Below are 13,422 nucleotides of genomic sequence, written 5' to 3' on the forward strand. Positions count from 1 at the left end.
GTAACAAGTAGTTTAAGTAAAAATTTTTAACACAGTCATAGGATTAAGCCAGAATAACGTGTTGTCTCTTTCGATATGTGACTATCAAATAATTGGCGTATTTTATTCTAATTACAAAGGTTATACCTTCTCACTGTTAAAAACAAAAGTTCTGACCAGTAATAAAGAAGTGGATGTTCTACATAATCTCATCCTCTACAAATAACCCTTGATAACACTGCAGTGCACAACTCTGCAAACTTTTTTCTCTTCATATGCACACGTGCAACTCCCATCCTTCTGTTAAGTTTAAAATCAAAATTTTTAAAAAGTGAAAAAATTAAAATTAAAAATAGGACTATATTTAATGTATTTTTTATCGGTCTTGCCAATATCTCATAGATATCTATGACTCTATCCATCAATCCATCTATCTCATCTTCTGTAAATTATAATTCCATTGTTTATCCATTAAGAATTGCTTTTGGTTATAGAGCAACAAAGATTCAGTCAGTGGTTTAAATGCTCAAGGATTTACTCTCTCACATGAAGTTGGGAAGTAGGTGTTTCAGGGGTGTTGTGAAATACAAAGTTCTTGGAGACCTGGACTACTTTTATCTTCCACTTCCAAAGAGTGTGGCTTCTGTCCTCATACTCAAGGACACTCCATTGTCTGTGATGGCTTTTGAAGCTCCAGCTTTTACATTCATCTCCCAGACAACAGGAAATAGGGGCTTGTCGTGTCCCCAAATCTCACACACCATCTTTGCTTACACCTCATTGGCCCTAAGCCAGGCTTGGCTGCAAGTGAAGCTGGAAAAGGTAGTCTTTTGGCTTGGAATATTAGCTACATTCCCATACATTCTTTTTTTTTTTTTTAATTTATTTATTTTTGGCTGCTCTGGGGCTTTGTTGCTGCATGCGGGCTTTCTCTAGTTGCTGCAAGCGGGGGCTACTCTTCATTGTGGTGTGCGAGCTTCTCACTGTGATGGCTTCTCTTGTTGCAGAGCACGGGCTCTAGGTGAGCGGGTTTCAGTAGTTGTGGCACACGGTCTCAGTAGTTGTGGCTCGTGGGCTCTAGAGCGCAGGCTCACTAGTTGTGGCACATGGGCTTAGTTGCTCTGCAGCATGTGGGATCTTCCCGGACCAGGGCTCAAACCCGTGTCCCTTGCATTGGCAGGCAGATTCTCGACCACTGTGCCTCCAGGGAAGTCCCCCCATACATTCTTAATATGTTAGATGGTGCACATTTCTGTGCCTTAATGGAAAGGAGTTGGCAGGGAAAGAGAGTGGGCTGCGTGAGCCAAACAGAATGTGATCATAAAAAGCCTCACAGCAAAGGTTGAGGCAAAACAACAATAACAACAGTGTTTAAATAAAAAGATTTATGAAGTCAAAAGGCACAGCTGTCTGGACAGCTATGAGGCAGGTCATCTCAGAGATTCCAGTAGCCCCTGGGAGCATCCCTGTATTCAAGGAGAATCCAGTCACACAGCAATTCTGAAGGATCTAGGAAAACAAATGTCAGGCCATTCCCATTGTCTGATACTCCCATCTGTACTTACCAACATCTTTTAAGCCTTGCCAGGTTTAAATTCTTGACAGTTCACAAATATCTTTTTGTGCTTTTGATTTTTGATCCTTTTCTTATAGTTCATGTGTGCTTTGGGCAGTTGCAATCATTCTTAAATGGCTTATTTTAAGTAGATGTCCCTTGTCCCTGTATATTAATTCTGCTTGTCTGTTCCTTGTCATAGATTTCAGTTAAGATTTAAGGCCTAGAGTAAGAAAAAAATGAGTAAGCATAATAACTTAAAACAAATCTAGAAATAAACTCTATGTCATTTATTTGGATAAAAAACTGTATGTCCTTTATCTTTTATTAAGTAGTTACAGATATAGAAGTATAGTTTATATTATAACTTGTGCTCTTGTCTCTAGAATACTACTAATTGGAAAATAAAATACTATAGGAGATGAGATTTGATGTAATTGCCTTTCCCTTAATGAACTAGAAATGGTTGTTTTTAAGAACTGATAATTTCCCAATAACAGACATTCATGCAAAATATAATAACACATCTTTGTCCCAGACCATACTTTTCTATTAACTCTTTTTATGGTGTTAATAACCTCTTGACCCAAAACAAATTGAAAAGGAACATTTAATACTAGAAATTTAATTCTAACTAGAAAACTGCAAATGTCTTAGGCCTTTTTTCACTGCAGTGTTTTATCTTAATTTCAGTTCTCAATTTGATTACGTATTGTATTTTTCGGTGTCGTGTTTTAATATTAGCTCTTTACTAAAATATGAGCCTAACATTGATTTCTTGGAATTTGCTGATGGAAGTGTCTGTGAGGCTGTTCCACCTTCTAATCCAGGATCCTCTTCTCTGTGCACTGAGGTGTGTAGGACACTGGTTAAAGCACAAAAGAAAGAATCTTGTTTTCTAAACCTGGCCATTCAGAGTGTACCTTCACCATTTCTCATGGTCACAAGGGTCCATAGTTTAGGGTATGAACTCAAAGGGGAGACTGGAGAAGGCTCGTATTCCTCTTCTTGGATTCTCCTTGGCGACCATTTAAAATCTACTCCCTCAAACTTCTAACTTTTCCACCCACCTTGAGGCTCCTTAAGTACTGGCAGACAACCTACCTGCTGCTTCTCGGGAAAGATAGAATCTGTTACGCAGGAACTTCTCGGTGTCCTTGCATCAGATCTACTCCCCTTGCTGCTCCTCTTCTCCTTCCTCCTGAATCCAGTCCCTGGGCCGTGCTGTGGCTCCCACCTCCTCCCATAGTTTCACAGCCTTGGGCCTTTTTTTTTTTTTTTTTGCAGTACGCGGGCCTCTCACCGTTGTGGCCTCTCCCGTTGCGGAGCACAGGCTCCGGACGTGCAGGCTCAGCGGCCATGGCTCACGGGCCCAGCCACTCCGCGGCTTCGTTGTGGTGCGCGGGCTTCTCATTGTGGTGGCTTCTCTTGTTGCGGAGCGCGGGCTCAGTAGCTGCGGCTCGCTGGCTCTAGAGCACAGGCTCAGTAGTTATGGCGCACTGGCTTAGTTACTCCGCGGCACGTGGGATCTTCCCGGTCCAGGGCTCGAACCCTTGTCCACTGCATTGGCAGGCGGATTCTTAACCACTGCACCACCAGGGAAGTCCCTATCCAAACATTCTTATCCAGTAAAAAAAAAAAAAGCCTACATGTCACCATTCCTCCTCATCCCCAGCTGAGTCTCCCTTTCCATTCTCCCCTTTGTGGCTGAAATTCTTAAAAGAGCCGTATGTACCTGTTTCTCTTGAATCTGTTCTTTCCAGGATAATAATGCCCTGTTATTTTGCTATGCCCGGGAGATACGCTTCAGTCGTTTAGCTTTGTCCTGCAGCAGCAGCTGACACGATGGACCGTTTCCTCCTGGAAACACTCTCTTGTCATGGCTTTGGTGACCCTGCTTTCTTCAGGTTTTCCTCCGTGTTTCTGAATACTGCTGCGTCTTGTTTGCAAGCTCCTCCGCTTCTTCTGTCATCACTCCAGTTCTGTCCCAGCAAACTCTCAAACTTCTCAGACTCTGCACACTCTCCCTTGGAAACCTCCTATCCTCACTGATTTCGGCTGTTCCCTGTGCTGAGGACCAAACCTCCAGAGCACGGAACCCGCATCTCTCTGACTCTGGAATCCGTGTTCCGTTTCCCCACCAAAATGATTCCCCATGAAACGATGCTTTTCATCGATTAGTTTCACATAAGCAGACATTCAAATTCAGTGAATCTTGACCAAAGCAGAGTTTTAGCCACTTTAGAAAGAAATGCATTAAAAAATATTTACATTTCCCCCACTTTATTTACACTTTCTATTAAATACAGTTTTTTCTAGATCATTCAGAACTATTGTATCAGTGATTATAGGCACCTCATTTTATTTCACTTCTGTCTGTTGCACACCACAGATTTTTGCAAATTGAAGGTTCGGGATAACCTCGTGTCAAGCAAGTCTGTAGGCAACGTTTTTCCAACAGCATTTGTTCACTTCATATCTCTGTCACATTTTGGAAATGCTCAATATTTCAAACTTTTCCATTATTATTATTATATTTATTATGGTGATCTGTGATCAGTGATCTTTGATGTTATCATTACAAGAAGATTATGACTTGCTGAAGGCTCAGATGGTGGTTAGCATTTCTTAGCAATAAAATATTTTTTAATTAAGGTAAGTACATTGTTCTTTTAGACATAATGCTATTGCACATTTAATACATTATAGTGTAAGCATAACTTTTATATGCACTGGGAAACTGAAAAATTCATGTGACTCGCTTTATTCTGATATTTGGTTTATTGTGGTGGTTTGGAACTGGCCCCGCAGTATCTCTTGAGGTTTGCCTGTATATTATCCTGGAATACAGTGACGTTCTTAGGGGATACTGAAGTCTCCAAGGTGACTTGCCCCATAGCTAATGGTCCAGACTGCTGTGCTTTTTTTTGGATTTTGTATATCTTTTTATTTAAACATCTTTGTTATTGTTGTCGTGCCTGGTCCTTTGCTGTTAGGCTTTTTACTGTCAGCTCATTATACTGTCCTTCCCTCACTCCTTTCCATCTGGGTACAGCAACGTGCACCATCTAACTTATCGCTCCGGACAGTGGTTTTAACTGGATAGGGTGTGGAATGTATTGCTGGTTCTCAGAATTATCTGACAGATGTTTTCTGATTACTTGCCCCAGCTCCCTTCCTCACAGAATTTAGCACATTCCCCTGAGTATGTGTAATATCAGGATTGGGGGTTGGATGTAAGGGAGGAGTAAGAATCTACACTGAAAATCACTCTAGGTGATTTTAATTCCACCCCTTCTTCCCCTGCCATCCCATAGTCCTAAGGAGAAACACTAACTTGGAGCATCTTGTTTGTTTGTTTGTTTGTTTTTAATATACTTCTGGTTCTTTTTTTTTTCTTTTTTTTTTTGGCCCTGCCAAGTGGCGTGCGGGATCTTAATTCCCCGACCAGGATTGAACCTGTGCCTCCTGCATTGGAAGTGTGGAATCTTAACCACTGGACTGCCAGGGAAGTCCCCCAAAGCTTCTAGTTCTTGATTCTACGTAGTTTAGGTGCCGCGTAATCGAAGCATTGCTGGATTTACATATTGATTAACTAGTACAAATCATATCTCCCACGTGTTGCCATTTATTTAACCTGGCTCTGCAGTTAGCCGTGAACAGGAGGCTTAAGGAACAGTGTTACTATGGTGTGTTTAGCCAGAAAGACATCTACTTCTGTGCTCTTGGGTGGATGGTTCTCCTCTCCCTGGGAAGACTGTGCTCTGAGATGAAGAGAGCAGCTCTCCTGTGCTGTACCGGGAGAGAGGGGGGGGGGTACCTAGCCGGCCAGATGGGTCAACTGTCATTGGAGTCACAGACCCAGAACATACCCAGAAGGGATACATTGTGGAGGAAGAAGGGGGGTTACTCTAGGAGACCCGAAATAGTTGGTCTGTGCAGGGTCTTTGCATTAGACAGAACTTGGTTGGAATCCTGGTGCTATCGTCAGTAGCTATTTGCTCTTAGACAAGTTACTTAACTTCTCTGTACCTTCTGTTCCTTCTCTGTAAAATAGGAATAGCGGTATCTACTTCATGGGGTCATAATAGGGATTAAATTAGATAATGTGCATAAATTGGTTATCCTGTTGCTTGGCCCAGATGAATCCCTCCTTGCCAACTGCGGTTTCTTCTCCTTCCCCCTCTTCCTCCTGATGAGGATAGTATGTTGTCAAGGGAAGTATTGACACAGCACATGCATTGACTTAATGAGGAACTCACACGGGTTTTAGTATTTATAATTTTGCCAATTTACACTGAGTCCTTGGGCAAATACTTCACTTCTCTTTGCCTCCATTTAAATAAGCTACCAGTGAGGGGATAAGACGTAAGGACTTCTGCAGTCTTTTAGAGCTACAATGGCCTGTGATTTTATATTTGGTGTTTTCATTGTCTGTGTGTATTATTCCAATGATAAGGACTTGTAATACGGTATTTTTTAATGATGATATTGAAGTTGACACCTCAGTTGCGTTCCATAAACAGTTCTTTGAAGAAAGAATTCACCAGAAGAGGTTCATCATCTTATAAACCTTATTGAGCAGGTTTTGAAAATTAAATGCATTCCATGTTCTGTAAATATACAAAGGTGTTCATTTTTTACTTTTTTATGACCGCTCTCTGTCTGCTGCATATATTTACCTAATACGTTACCAGTGACATGGAAATGCTATCAGATTCAAGAATCTTCCAGGACCTTGAGCTTATTAGGACCTAGAACTGGCTTTGCTAGTTTTTGGAAACCCACTCCACACTGGAGCACCAGCACACATGACTCCAGAGGTGGCTACTTCTGTGACATTTTTCCAGCATTGTGTGTTCAGAATCACAACTGGAAATATTGTTTGTCTTCTGTATCCAGAGCCTCACGTACTTCTTTTACCCCATTCAGTCCTTCAGCTTTGACTTGCTTTCCCACATTTGGTTTGTGGAGTACGTGTCTAATGACTCTCAGGAGCTTTAGGGTGAGAGAATGAAATATTCCAGCCAAAGCCACAGTATCTATCATTGTGTTGCATGCAAGAAGATCTTGAAAATCTTGACTCTGGGCAACAATTTATTTTTCTTATTCGCTTATTTTTACAAAAGAAGGGTGGTAGAAAGAACATCTCTTAAAAGAAGTTAGGATTTTTCTTTGTTTTGGAGAACTGTTAATCATAGTATCTTATGAGAAAAGCAATCTCTAAATCTATAGACACGTTTTGGGGAGGAATCACATAACCCATAATCTGTGCTTTCTGTTTTGAGGGTTGTTTATAAAAGAAGAAATCTGGAGATACTTACGGTAGCTGTATGCTTTTATTTTATTATTATTTTTTTGATGCTATGATTCTTCAGAACTCCAAATACTATTGACAAAAATATGTGTGTTTTATCTCTTGCAGGTTATTTTACTACCTCGTGTTTTAGCTCATCTCTGTTTTAGTCTTACAAGATTAATTAGTTGCCTTAGTGGATGAAAACTGTTCTTGAACATTTTGTGGCTTTTTTAGATTAAAAGGTTGCTGTATAATTTTATATTAAGTGTTTGACTGTACATATAATTATCTTAAGAGTTATTTTCAGGCCACTCATGTGCAGTGTTGAACATCTTTCCGGTACTCAAAAAATAATTGCTTAGATATGTTCGTTAACAATTATTTTTTAAGTGCCTTTGAATAGCACGAAATGTAAAGGGAAATCTATTTCATGGCTTTTAGATAGAAGATATTGTCTTTAAACACTTGGATTCTTACTCAGTTCATAATTCCTATACATGAAAGCTTCACTAACATAGTTTTCTATATCTACAGCAGTGCTTTTCCCAGAAAACTTAACAGGTTGCCAGCAGCCACAAAATTAGGAATCTGTTTTCCTTTTAGGTGGGAGCTGGAAAGAAAGAGGATAATTTTAGGTAGAGAAACGTAGAATGCTTTAGATGAGAGTTCCTGCTAACACGGGGAGGCAGAAGGTAGAGCCAGTGGTCGCCCTGTTTTGGATGCTGTTTAAAACTGATGCAGCGTGAGCCCCTCCACCCCTTGGATCAGCATCGTCATGCACACAGGCCATTCCCAGAGTGGCTGAGTTCTCTGAGTCCTACCAGGGACCACTCCACGAGCACAGCCCCGCTTGTTGTTCCCACTGGCAGTGACAAGCTGAAGGTCAGGCTATGACCTCCGTTTCTCTTCCTCAGTGTAACACCAGTAGGAGGGATGAGACGGAACAGACAGGAGACCACACCTCTGCTGGTTGTGCCGTTGTATTGATTAAGCATCTACAATGTAATCCATCCTGGGTTTCTCGTATACCCACTCTCACTACTCCTGAGAAACCTCGTTACAAGTCAAAACATTTATTACCAGGTTTTTTAATGTGACATCACTATGCCAGCCACTTCTCTGCTGTGTGTGTTTTGTTAAATTTTGCATTATTCTGACTAATTTGCAGTCGTGGTATTTGAATTCCATTTTCATTTGTCAGTCATCTTTTATAATAGCCTTCCAAATTATTATTTTTCTGGTACGTGAAAGAATTGTTCTTTCTTTTTTTTTTTTAAGTGGAAAATTTTCTGTTTCTGTAATGTTTGAATTTTTAACAATGAATATGTACTATGAGTATGTGAGCAGAAAAATTAATAAATGCTCTAAGGAATATGTCATGAGGTATGCAAAGACTTAACTATAAGGGTGTTGGCTGAAGTATTGTTTATAAGAGCAAAAAATCTGAAACCTTAAATATCCAATAATAGAAAGATGATTGAATACATTATTTACGACCATGCGATGGAAGATTGTACAGCCATTAAAAATTGTGCTACAGACCTGTATTTATTAATTTGGAAAGATGTCTATGATATAGCAAAGGGAAAAAAAGCAGGTTATAAAATAATATGTGCCACATATAATCACGCATTTTTTTTTTTTACAAAACAGTAGAATGGTTGATAGTTTCAAAAGCCCTCCCATGAGAAAAATACCTGGATGCTAAATAAATTACAACAGCATTTGTTGTAACTTTTTAACTTTTGTTTTTGAATAATTTAAAACTTACAGAAAAGTTACAGAAATAGTACACAAAACTCCTGTTTACTCTTCACTCAGATTCCCCAATTATAAAATTCTACCCCGTTTATCTTTTTGCCGTCCCTCTCTCTCTCTCTAATTGTGTGTAGGCAGATAGATATCAATAGATAGATAGATAGATTGATAGAGATTTAGGGATAATTTTTCTTCGAATTATTTGAGATTAAGTTGCAGAGCTCTTGATCCATTACTATTAAATACTTCAGTGTGTATTTCCTAAAAACAGGGACGCTCTTATACGAAGCCGCAGTGCACCATCAAAGTCCGGAAATTAGCACTATCATACTACCATTAAATCCACGGACTTCGTTCAGGTTTTGCAGATTATCCTAGTAATGTTTTAATTAGATCCAAATTCAATTGTGACATGTCTCTTTAGGCTTCTTCAATCTGGAATAGTCCTCAATCTTCCTTGTGTTTGAAGAATGGAGGTCTATTATTTTGTAAAGTGTACCTCGGTTCGGGTGTGTTGCATGTTTTCTCATGATTAGATTCAAGTTAGGTATTTTTGATAGGAATAACACTGAACTTTTGCTCTGTTCTTCTCAGTGCATTATTTCAGGAGTCCCAACATGTTGATTTGTCCCATTATTGATGATGTTACTTTTTTACTTGGCTAATATGGTTTCTGCCAAGTTTCTCTGTTATAAAATTAATAAGTATTTTGTATTTTAATAGGTAATTAGCATCCATTATGAATGGAGATATTTTGAGACTATGTTAATATCCTGTTCCTTATCTAACTTTTACTCAGTTGTTTTAGTGTTCATTGATAATTCTTCAGTTATTACTCCGATAGTTGCCAAATGGTGATTTTCTAATTCCATCATTTCTTCTGTACTTACTAGTTAGCATTACCTTCTCCTTCCTCCCTTTCTTCCTCTTTGTAAGAACTCATGGATGCCTATTTTACTCAGTTGGTTTAATCCATTACTGTCATTATTTATTTTGGTACGCAAATTGTCCCAGATATGGGAAGTGGCAGCTGCTTCAGACTGGCTCCTCTGTCCTTTTGACATGTTTCCGTTTTTCTCTAAGACCTTCCTTGTAATTCTTATACAAGATATTTCCGGCTTATTTTCAGCTTTCTCTGCCCCAAGCTTGGAATCAGCCATTTTCCCAAGGAGCTCTGCTTCCTTTTATTGAAGACTGGTATTTAGAAACCAAGATCTGGGTGCCAGGTGTACTCATTGCTACAGGGTTGTTGTTTCTAGGCCTTCTCAGTGGAAAGCTCTACAAAATATGTGAATGTATACAATACACATACAAACACGCATACATCTGTCTATCTATCTATCTATCTATCTGTCTTAGAAACGTGAGTTCGCGTGGATAACTTCCATTACAAGCCAACAGCACGTGGTTTATTCTTGCCCTCTCCTTTTCTATATTTAGGCCTCTTTTTCTTGTCAGTGAGAAATTTTCCTCCCATTTTCATCAGTATAGTTACGTATTTGCTCAATTCCCTTGTATGTAACAGACTCTCGATGGTGCAGGCTGTCTCTCTGGCCCAGTACTGCGTACTCAGGCTGGCTGTGCTTACCAAGTTTTCCAGAATTCCCAACCCTCACTGGTAAGAGCGTCCCTCAATGTGTAGACAACACTTTGAGAATTTTTGAAGGAAGATGCTTTGAAAACTTGGAGGATTTTTAATTCTTTTGGGTAATGATTCCTAATGAGGAATTTTTTGGAAGGAGGATCTCTTGAACTTATTACTTCACTTGTAATTTCCTCCACATATATAGTCCTGTAGCAATTATATAAATCTACATCCTGCTGCTGTCCTTTCCTGCAAATGTAGGAGGAAACCCACCCATTAGTTTTTCCATTGTTTTGCTTATTCATATTGAAAGGAAAGTGAAAGTTGAGTATGGTAAAGGACATTATGATTGGAGATTGACTAGGTTACATTTCAGCCATCAAGTTGCTTTGATTTGCATATGGCATTTATCTAGTTTCCAGGGTGACTATTACTGCAATGCCAGGTGTTCAAAGCTACCTGTGCTTCTTGTGGCTTCCATGGTTTGTGTTAGAGTGAAATGGTTTATTTATTTATTTTTTTGGTAAGTAAGATCTGTAAATTCTAAGTATATTTTTATAAGTATTAGGACAGTACTTGCTTTGATTTGTTTTTTAAAGTTATTTTTGGATTTCAGAAACTACATAAGGAAAAATATAGAAAACTAGTATGGAATAATTAAATGCTTAGCAAATGCCTGGTACTCTTCTAGCTACATGTATTCTGTTTAATCTTCCCCAAAATATGTGAGCAAACTGAAGCCCCCTAAGTAATTTAGGCTTAGAAAAATGGTAATTCCTACAAGTTTCCATGACTAGCAAGTAGCCAAAACTGTCTTATACCAGCAGTCTCTGCTATCCAAAGGAGCATGGGCTCTGAGTTAAACAAAGCTAAAAGACGTTTGTGATATAGTAAACTACACTTCTCTTCTAGTGCCCCAAAGCGGTCGTATCGTATGTTCTTTAGGAAACGTAGATCATGGTGTCCTCTGCTTTTGTCAGTCCCTTTGTGCTCTGAACGTGATAAGCACTCAGCAGAAACTGTAACAGCATCATCGCCACTACCAGCAGCAGGAGAACAAGTGACTGACGTTCCCTGATTGTTAACTAGGTGCTGGATACTGTCCTTAGAACTTTTAATGTATAGTAACCTACTTAATGCTCGAAATAACTCCACAAAATATGTGAACCTCTATTATCCCCATTTTATAGATGAGAAAACCAAGGCAACGGTTAAGTAATTTTGTGCAGATCAAACAACAAATTAGTTTAGAACTAGGATCTCAGTCCAGGCCGTCGGAGCACCCACACTGTTGCCCACTACACCATACTTCCCCAGTCTTCTGTATGTGTTATACTGGAGTTGTGGGTTAAAAACTAGTGAAAACAATTCTGATTAAGCTGAAAGGGGATTTATTAGGAGGATGTAGAGTAACTCACTGAATCAGTGGGAAGCCTGGAGAACCAGGCTTAGAAAACAAGCAGGACCAAGAAAGAGTGGGGAGCTGAGAATAAGCCAGCTGTGCCACAGGAAGAGTCTGCTTACAGGGCCACTGCCGGTGTTGCTTCCACCGGCCAGCACGGGTACCGTGCTGCTGGCTGGTGGCCACTGGACTCTTGGATCGGCTGCCATTGCTGTTGCTGCAGTACTGATGAAAACCCCTAACTGTTCTTCATCTTTGCATCACTCAGTAAGATTCAAAGGACCAAGGAGAAGCATTCATTTGATGGAGCCCAGGCAACGCTTTAAAAAGGCCAGACCTGGTGTGTGCTTCTTGATGTAATTTTCCTGGTATACTCTGGGCAGAATAGTAACAGAAACAAATAACAACTTTCCCAATGTTGATCTTTAAAGATTTAAGTTATTTGCTCAGAAAACCTTGATCCTGTTATGTGGTGAAATAGGTCAGTAAAATGATTTGAGGAGTTGGCAGTTAAAGAATCAGAAGGCACTAGTTCCATATTTGTTAAATCCAGTTAAGCTTGAAGTGACCATTTTTGGTTCATTCTGTTTGGATCATGGATTAAAAAGCGTAAACTACAGATGGCTGATAATTGAGTCATAAAATACATCTGTTTTTTCTGGTTAACTTTAACTGTAGGTGAAGAAATTCACTGGGTCAAAAGGTAATATGTTTCAGAAAAAGGCTGGTGGTAATTTTGTTCATCATCATGCTCAGGATCAATGTTTTAAGAATTTTGCTATACAGGCCAAAGTTCACTTTAACAAATGCTGTGATAAAATATTTTCAAGCCTTATCTGATGGCTCACTGGTTTTAAGCACTAATCCATATAACAAAATTTCGGTGCAGTACAAAGAGTTGGCTGGGTCAGGCCATGCAGCATGATTTGACTTTTATCACACAACACTTAGTGAAAACTCATTTTACTAGAATTCTGAGCTTGATGATTAAACTTTTTGAGTGCTTACAGTAAGACAGGCAATGTGTGAAGTACTGTATATATATCTTCTCTTTTAATCCTCATATAACCCTATAAAGTAAATATTGTTATTGACACTTTAAGGATGGAAGTGAGCTGGCAGAAATAACTTGCCTGAGGTCACACAGGAAGTGACGGAGTTGGGTTTTAAATCCACGTTGGTTTCACTCTTAAGCTTGCTTTTGATGGCAACATTGTACTAGGAAGAAAAATCATTAATTAAATCATAAGTTAACTGCACATTAGCCTTCTTCTTTTTAAAAAAAATTTTAATTTTATTTATTTTTTTGTACAGCAGGTTCTTATTAGTCATCAATTTTATACATATCAAGTGTATACATGTCAATCCCAATCGCCCAATTCATCACACCACCACCCCCATCCCCCTGCCGCTTCCTCCCCTTGGTGTCCATACATTTGTTCTCTACATCTGTGTCTCAATTTCTGCCCTGCAAACCGGTTCATCTGTACCATTTTTCTAGGTTCCACATATATGCGTTAATATACGATATTTGTTTTTCTCTTTCTGACTTACTTCACTCTGTATGACAGTCTCTAGATCCATCCATGTCTCAACAAATGACCCTATTTCGTTACTTTTAATGGCTGAGTAATATTCCATTGTATATATGTACTACATCTGCTTTATCCATTCATCTGTTGATGGGCATTTAGGTTGCTTCCATGACCTGGCTATTGTAAATAGTGCTGCAGTGAACATTGGGGTGCATGTGACATTTTGAATTATGATTTTCTCTGGGTATATGCCCAGTAGTGGGATTGCTGGATCATATGGTAATTCTATTTTTAGTTTTTTAAGGAACC

The 13,422-nt window shown here is 39.2% G+C and overlaps 1 protein-coding gene across 4 annotated transcripts in view; it reads left to right on the forward strand.

The window, feature by feature from the left end:
• The window catches only part of DERA (deoxyribose-phosphate aldolase), a 138,040-nt gene that overhangs the window by 50,998 nt on the left and 73,620 nt on the right, over positions 1-13,422 (forward strand). The window lies entirely within an intron of this gene.

Source organism: Delphinapterus leucas, chromosome 11 (assembly GCF_059928025.1).
Source record: "Delphinapterus leucas isolate spDelLeu-1000000601 "Yukka" chromosome 11, BTC_Dleu_Yukka2, whole genome shotgun sequence".
Classification (NCBI taxonomy): Eukaryota; Metazoa; Chordata; class Mammalia; order Artiodactyla; family Monodontidae; genus Delphinapterus; species Delphinapterus leucas.